The sequence below is a fragment of the Chenopodium album genome, chromosome 17 (assembly GCF_948465745.1).
Source record: "Chenopodium album chromosome 17, dcCheAlbu1.1, whole genome shotgun sequence".
NCBI classification, from domain to species: Eukaryota; Viridiplantae; Streptophyta; class Magnoliopsida; order Caryophyllales; family Amaranthaceae; genus Chenopodium; species Chenopodium album.
Genome location: NC_137850.1, coordinates 38722123 through 38728949, shown reverse-complemented (window position 1 = coordinate 38728949; position 6827 = coordinate 38722123).

Sequence of the window (6827 nt, the reverse complement as noted above, 5' to 3'; positions counted from 1 at the left end):
ACGTTTTTATAAATAGAGTAAGAAAAGAAATATTTTCTAAAACAGAAAGAAGAGATGTTTTAATAAAAACATCCTCATCACTAGACTTTCCACACTTTCTCTTTGTTCGATAATCAAATGACATGAAAGGTATTTATTATCGGTTTTGGTTTTGGGGAGACACATTTGGGTGTCTACAGTGTCCGTCATAGAGCAAATTGAATAAGGGAGAAATCCAATGCCACTAATTGTTGGAGAAACGATGCTTAGCTTAGATGAGCTAAAAAGAGATTCAAAAGCACCTCTTCGAGGTTATCCAATTTTATTACAGGTAGAAAATTGATATTTTTAATTACAGAAATCAAAAATATAATTTTGTATAGTAATATTAATTATTTGCATTGAATTTTTTTGCAGGTATGGCTAATGGAGAGACTTAAATTAATCAGTCCTCCTGACAATATTGAAAAATATACACCAAATTGCTTTGTAAGAAGGAAGAAGCACTTCTCCGTAAAGATGGGCCACCGGGAGTGGAGTAGAATCTTTGAAACCTGCGAATTTGCTATCAAGTGGGTTGTTCCTTGGTGGAAAATTAAGAAGATGGTTGGTGTCAATAGCCAACCTTTTTGCCGTCTTCCTAGCTTGTCCAAGTTGACCTTTTATTACCCTTCTAGAGTGAAGAGACAATATGCACTTGCTCAAACCATTCCCTCTAGAGATCTCTGTCGACCTTATGAATTTCTAATATCACAAGACATAGAGAGGTTTGATGACTATTGGTGTGCTAGACCTTTGTGGGATGTTGTTACCCAAAAGGTACCTCCTTCTTTGTCTAGGGATGTGAAGCAATGGTTAATTGGTAGATCTCAAAAGGACAAGAACAAAGCCCGGAAGTTGAGTAAGACCAATGTGAAAGACCGCCTAGGGGATAGGAAAATTTCTCCTAAGGAGCGCTTAGGTGAGAAAGTTGAATTCAAGACTCATGTCATGCCTAAGAAGAAAAGTACTACAAAGGGCAAGGAGAAAAGAAAGACCAACTCTGTAGAAAAGAAAATATGGGTTGAAAAGAAGCACGACTGTAGACACCTAAAAATGTCTCCCCAAAACCAAACCCGATGATGAACAATCTTTCACCGCCATTATTGGTCGGGTTCAGTATTTAATCCCGAGAGTGCTTAAAAAATCGTATTCAGTTTTTAAACAGTCCATGGATCAGTCTTGATGTTTAATCAAAGCATAGTTTATTTTTAATTTTGGCCCAAACCTTTTTAATTTTATTTGTTATTTTGGCCCATTAATAAATAATAAATCAGAAATAGCCCGAAATTATCAATCAGCACTTAAAAGGCTGAACGAAATTAGGGTACAAATGTATTTAGACGAAAAATGGACGTAGAGTTTCCCGCGTCACAGCAAAAAGCACCGCGTCACGGGGCTCAATGCCGCGCCACGGTGTGCATTCCCGTGACACGGTGCCAGTACTGTGACAAGGGACAGCTCCGTGTCCTTTCCGCGTAAACCCTTTACGTGTTTTATCTCCCATAACCTAATTATTTCCCGCGTCACGCTATACTCCCCCGTGTCACGGGATTTTCCCCCGTCTGTCGGTACCTGGCACCGTGTCGCGGTGTGCTCTTCCGTGTCGCGTTGTTATTTTTTAGGGTTTTTATCTTCTTAGGGTTCCGTGTGTTCCCTCTACTCATTTTCCCTATAAATACCCCTTTATTTCTGATGTACGGGGCAGGAATGAACTCTCTTTTTCTCTCTTCTATGCTCTAGCCTAAACACTAGCCTACTCTTCTTCTTTCAAAATTCCCTCTTCAAGCACTCCAAGGAGTCTATACTTTACTCGAGGTTCTGTCCTTAAACCAAGGCGTGAAAGGTAAAACTGTTTGAGGGTTTGGCCCCAAATCAACTCAATTTAATTTAATTTAATTTAATTATTGTTTTATTATTTTTCCTTGAAGTTACTAACTCGTTTATTATTTTATAGTTGCAAGCAAACAGAATCAAAGTAAGAATTATGTTCCTTTTATTTCTATTATTTTTTCTAACGATTTTATATTGTTGGATTTATTGTTAAATTGCTTCCAATATTAATGTTGATTTCTATTATTATTATGATCACCATATTGCATGTTTAAAGGGAATATGTAATTGAAAATCACGCCTATTAAGATAATTTGGACGACCGGTTTAGGTTCCTTTTTAATCTTGTTATTAAATCAAGTGATCACTAATATTTTAGAATTATATGTTGCATTAATATTCAACCAATTTAGCTTAATAATAGTTTGGAGCGAATTAAATACTTTGTTTGTATGCCTTTGAGATCGCAGGAATCACTTTTCGCTATAAGAATTGAGTAGAGGCCAATACGGGCGAATGTGACTCCATGACTCATTTCGTACCATCATCCCCGATCCTCCTTTCGTGGTTCCGAACCATATGGAGTTAGTAATATCATGGATTATGAATGGGGTGTAACCTTCACGGGTCAATCATTGTTGCTTATCGTTGTCCCTTTATTCGTGGTTGCCTTTTATGATCCGTGAACGGTTTACAAGTTCCTTGAAAACTTGTTGGCGGCTCCCTACTTTCCTTGTCCCTTATCGTATATGTCAATTCCCACTTCCTATGAGTGCCAAGCATATTCACAACATGCTTTTACGTAGGCGCACTTCGAACGACGCTTACAACGGCGTGATAGCTATTGGAGAAATTATCAACTCCAAGATCGTGTGTAGGTCTTCTAAGGGATCCCTATTGGTAAAAGAGATGGATGATGAAGAAGAAGTAGAGAAGAATTGGAAGAGGGCCAGAAAAGAGAAGACAGATTAGAGCATTGCCTTTACTATTAATTTATTATTATTATTATTATTATTATTATTATTATTACTATTATTATTATTATTATTATTATTATTATTATTTATACGTCAATTTAAGCTTTTGTTTTTAATTCTATTAATAATGTAATTTTATTTTTATTAATGCAATTTTCAGCTTTAAAATTAAATTGGCTTTTTTTTTGAATTATCAAAGCAATGAAAACGACTTGAATAAATTTCGAAAATTGTTCGAGTACGAAAGTCGAAAATTCTCGAGAATCACCGAAATCCGCCCAGATCGACGAAAAAGTAATAGCATTAGAATTTTGAATTTGTCGTAGCGCGACAATCCTGTCGCGGCGCGCTGGATATGTCGTTGCGCGACAGATGTTGTTGTGCAGCGCTGGACTTGAATTATGCGCGTCGCTTGCTCCGCGTTGACGCACTGATGTGAGGATGCAAGATTTGTAGAAATTAAAGTGGCCGCACCCAGTAAAGGGTTGCCTACGTATCCTTTCCTAAGGAATCAGGCCAAACGTAGCTCTCCTGAGTATGTTACTTAAGTTATAATGGGTAGAAATTCTTTAGTTGGTCAAGGTTTGTCATGTTTGAGAATTCATTACCATCCATATCAGTTAGTTTTGCAGCACCTCCTGATAGGATAGTTTTGACAATGTATGGTCCAGACCAATTAAACCTAAATTTGCGTCTTGGGTCTAGAACATTTTTCCTTAATGCTTTTAACACCAAGTCTCCCATTTTAATGTCTTTTGTCTTAACCTTTTTGTTAAAATGTCTAGCCATGTGAGTTTGATACCATTGAGTATGATGTAGAGCTTCTAGTCGTTTTTCATCAAGTAGAATTAGCTCTTCATACCTTGCTCTAGTCCATTCAACTTTTTCGAGTTTACCTTCCAATGCGATGCGTAGAGAAGGTATTTCTAGCTCTACAGGTTGTACGACATCCATTCCATAGACTAGGGAGAATGGCGTATTTCCTGTGGATGAGCGAATTGACGTGCGATAACCCCAAAGAGTAAAATGGAGTTTGTCAGGCCAATCCTTGTAATTTTCTGTCATTTTCTCGATGATAGTCTTTAAGTTCTTATTAGCTGCTTCTACCATGCCACTTGCTTGAGGCCTATATGGGGAAGAATGATGGTGTTGAATACCATATTTCTAAAGCAATTCTTCACATTCCGCTTGGAAGTGAGTTCTATTGTTACTTATCATTTCATGTGGGACTCCATATCGACATATTATGTTTATTTCGATGAAGAGTGCTACATGTTTTGCAGTAAGTTTTGCATATAATGATGTTTCGACCCATTTTGTGAAGTAATCAATTGCTACTAAGATGTATTCATGACCTCCTGTCCCAGGAGGGGTGATTATTCCAATAATATCTATACCCTATGTTGAGAATGGCCATGGTGATGTATAGGTGTAAAGGAGTGATGGAGGAACATGTTGCAAGTTAGCATATATTTGGCATTTAGGGCATCTCTTTACATACTGATGGCAATCCCTATTTATTGTAGTCCAATAGTATCCTTGGCGCATTACTTTTTGGGCTAGCATTTTGCCATTTATATGAGTTCCACATACTCCTTCGTGGATTATTCTCATTGCTCTTTGAGCTTCCTTTTTATCTACACATAGAAGAGCTCTACCTTTAGGTACCCTTTTATGAAGCTCATCATTTATGAATACATATTGGGAAGCCAGAAGTCTTAGAGCTCGCTTTGCTATCTTGTCAACATGAGGTGGGTATTCACCTTTGGTGATATAATTGAAGATGTCAGTATACCAAGGTTCTTTCTCTTCTTCTTGTTCCTGAGCTATCTCATCATCTTTTATAGCTTGGATGTAAGCTGGCTTATGCCTTTTCTCTATTGTTAGAGGCATTTGTTCGATTTCCTTAGGAATTCTAACCATTGAGGATAATCTTGCCAAGGCATGAGCAAATTGATTTTCCTCTCTTGGTAGATATGTGTATTCTACCTTCTCGAGTTGATCAATAAGAGTTTCTAAATATGTTTGATAAGGAGCTAAGATTTCACTCCTTACTTTCCATCTTTTGGAAATCTGATTGATGATTAAAGAGGAGTCTCTTAATATCCGAAGTTTCTTTAATCCTAAAATTAAATAATTGAAATATAGATTTGGGACCAAACCCTCAGAAATTATAAACCTTTCACGTCTAGGGCGAAGGCAACTTCGAACTTGGCTAGGTGTGTCTAGTGCTAATGTATGAGGAATTGTGTTTGTGAAAAGGTTAGGCTAGAAAGAGAGAGAGAATATCAAGAATTTCTTGATGAGAGTTGATTGTACATGATTGATTGAAAAAAAAGGAGATATGACCTCTATTTATAGGAAAAAAGAGAGTCGAAGAATAAGAAAAGAATCCGAATTTGAATCGAAATAAAACTCATCGATAAGCAGTTTTTGCAAATTTTGTTTTTATCATAACTTTTGATCCAGAAGTCCAAATAAGTCATATAATATGTCGTTGGAAAGCTCATGAAGTATAATTTCCATCCCAATTAGAATCAGATTAAAATATTTTGTAGATAAAAATATATGGCCGAAATAGTGGGACGGTGTCAGTTTTGGATAGAGTTTCGTATTCCTTTCATATCTTTTTCGTTATAGCTCGGAATCAATATTATAATATATCATTGGAAATATAATTTCAAGATCTATCCAACCATATAAGATTTGGATAAAAATTATGAGGCACGAAAATAATATCTGAATGTCTTTGAATATCTTTAAATTCGAATAGAATTAGAACTTAAAAAAGGAAAGTTTTTATTCAATTTCAAACTCTTTGATTTTATCTTTTCAAAAAAGGATAATTAAGATCTTTTAGAAACTTATAGAAGATTCTAATTAATCCTAATTAGTTTAGGAATAGGATTAAACCTTTGGACCCTCCACATGATCATTGGGGCGTAGGTAAAATCCGGTTTGGGCCCAGTTTAGTATTTTGGCCATAACTTCCTCATTATTCATCGGAATTGGGCTTATAATATATTGTTGGAAAGGTCTTTTCAAGCCCCATCCAACTACACTATTATTGGACCCATATCATGGACCAAACTAAATTGGAATGCACGTTTTTATAAATAGAGTAAGAAAAGAAATATTTTCTAAAACAGAAAGAAGAGATGTTTTAATAAAAACATCCTCATCACTAGACTTTCCACACTTTCTCTTTGTTCGATAATCAAATGACATGAAAGGTATTTATTATCGGTTTTGGTTTTGGGGAGACACATTTGGGTGTCTACAGTGTCCGTCATAGAGCAAATTGAATAAGGGAGAAATCCAATGCCACTAATTGTTGGAGAAACGATGCTTAGCTTAGATGAGCTAAAAAGAGATTCAAAAGCACCTCTTCGAGGTTATCCAATTTTATTACAGGTAGAAAATTGATATTTTTAATTACAGAAATCAAAAATATAATTTTGTATAGTAATATTAATTATTTGCATTGAATTTTTTTGCAGGTATGGCTAATGGAGAGACTTAAATTAATCAGTCCTCCTGACAATATTGAAAAATATACACCAAATTGCTTTGTAAGAAGGAAGAAGCACTTCTCCGTAAAGATGGGCCACCGGGAGTGGAGTAGAATCTTTGAAACCTGCGAATTTGCTATCAAGTGGGTTGTTCCTTGGTGGAAAATTAAGAAGATGGTTGGTGTCAATAGCCAACCTTTTTGCCGTCTTCCTAGCTTGTCCAAGTTGACCTTTTATTACCCTTCTAGAGTGAAGAGACAATATGCACTTGCTCAAACCATTCCCTCTAGAGATCTCTGTCGACCTTATGAATTTCTAATATCACAAGACATAGAGAGGTTTGATGACTATTGGTGTGCTAGACCTTTGTGGGATGTTGTTACCCAAAAGGTACCTCCTTCTTTGTCTAGGGATGTGAAGCAATGGTTAATTGGTAGATCTCAAAAGGACAAGAACAAAGCCCGGAAGTTGAGTAAGACCAATGTGA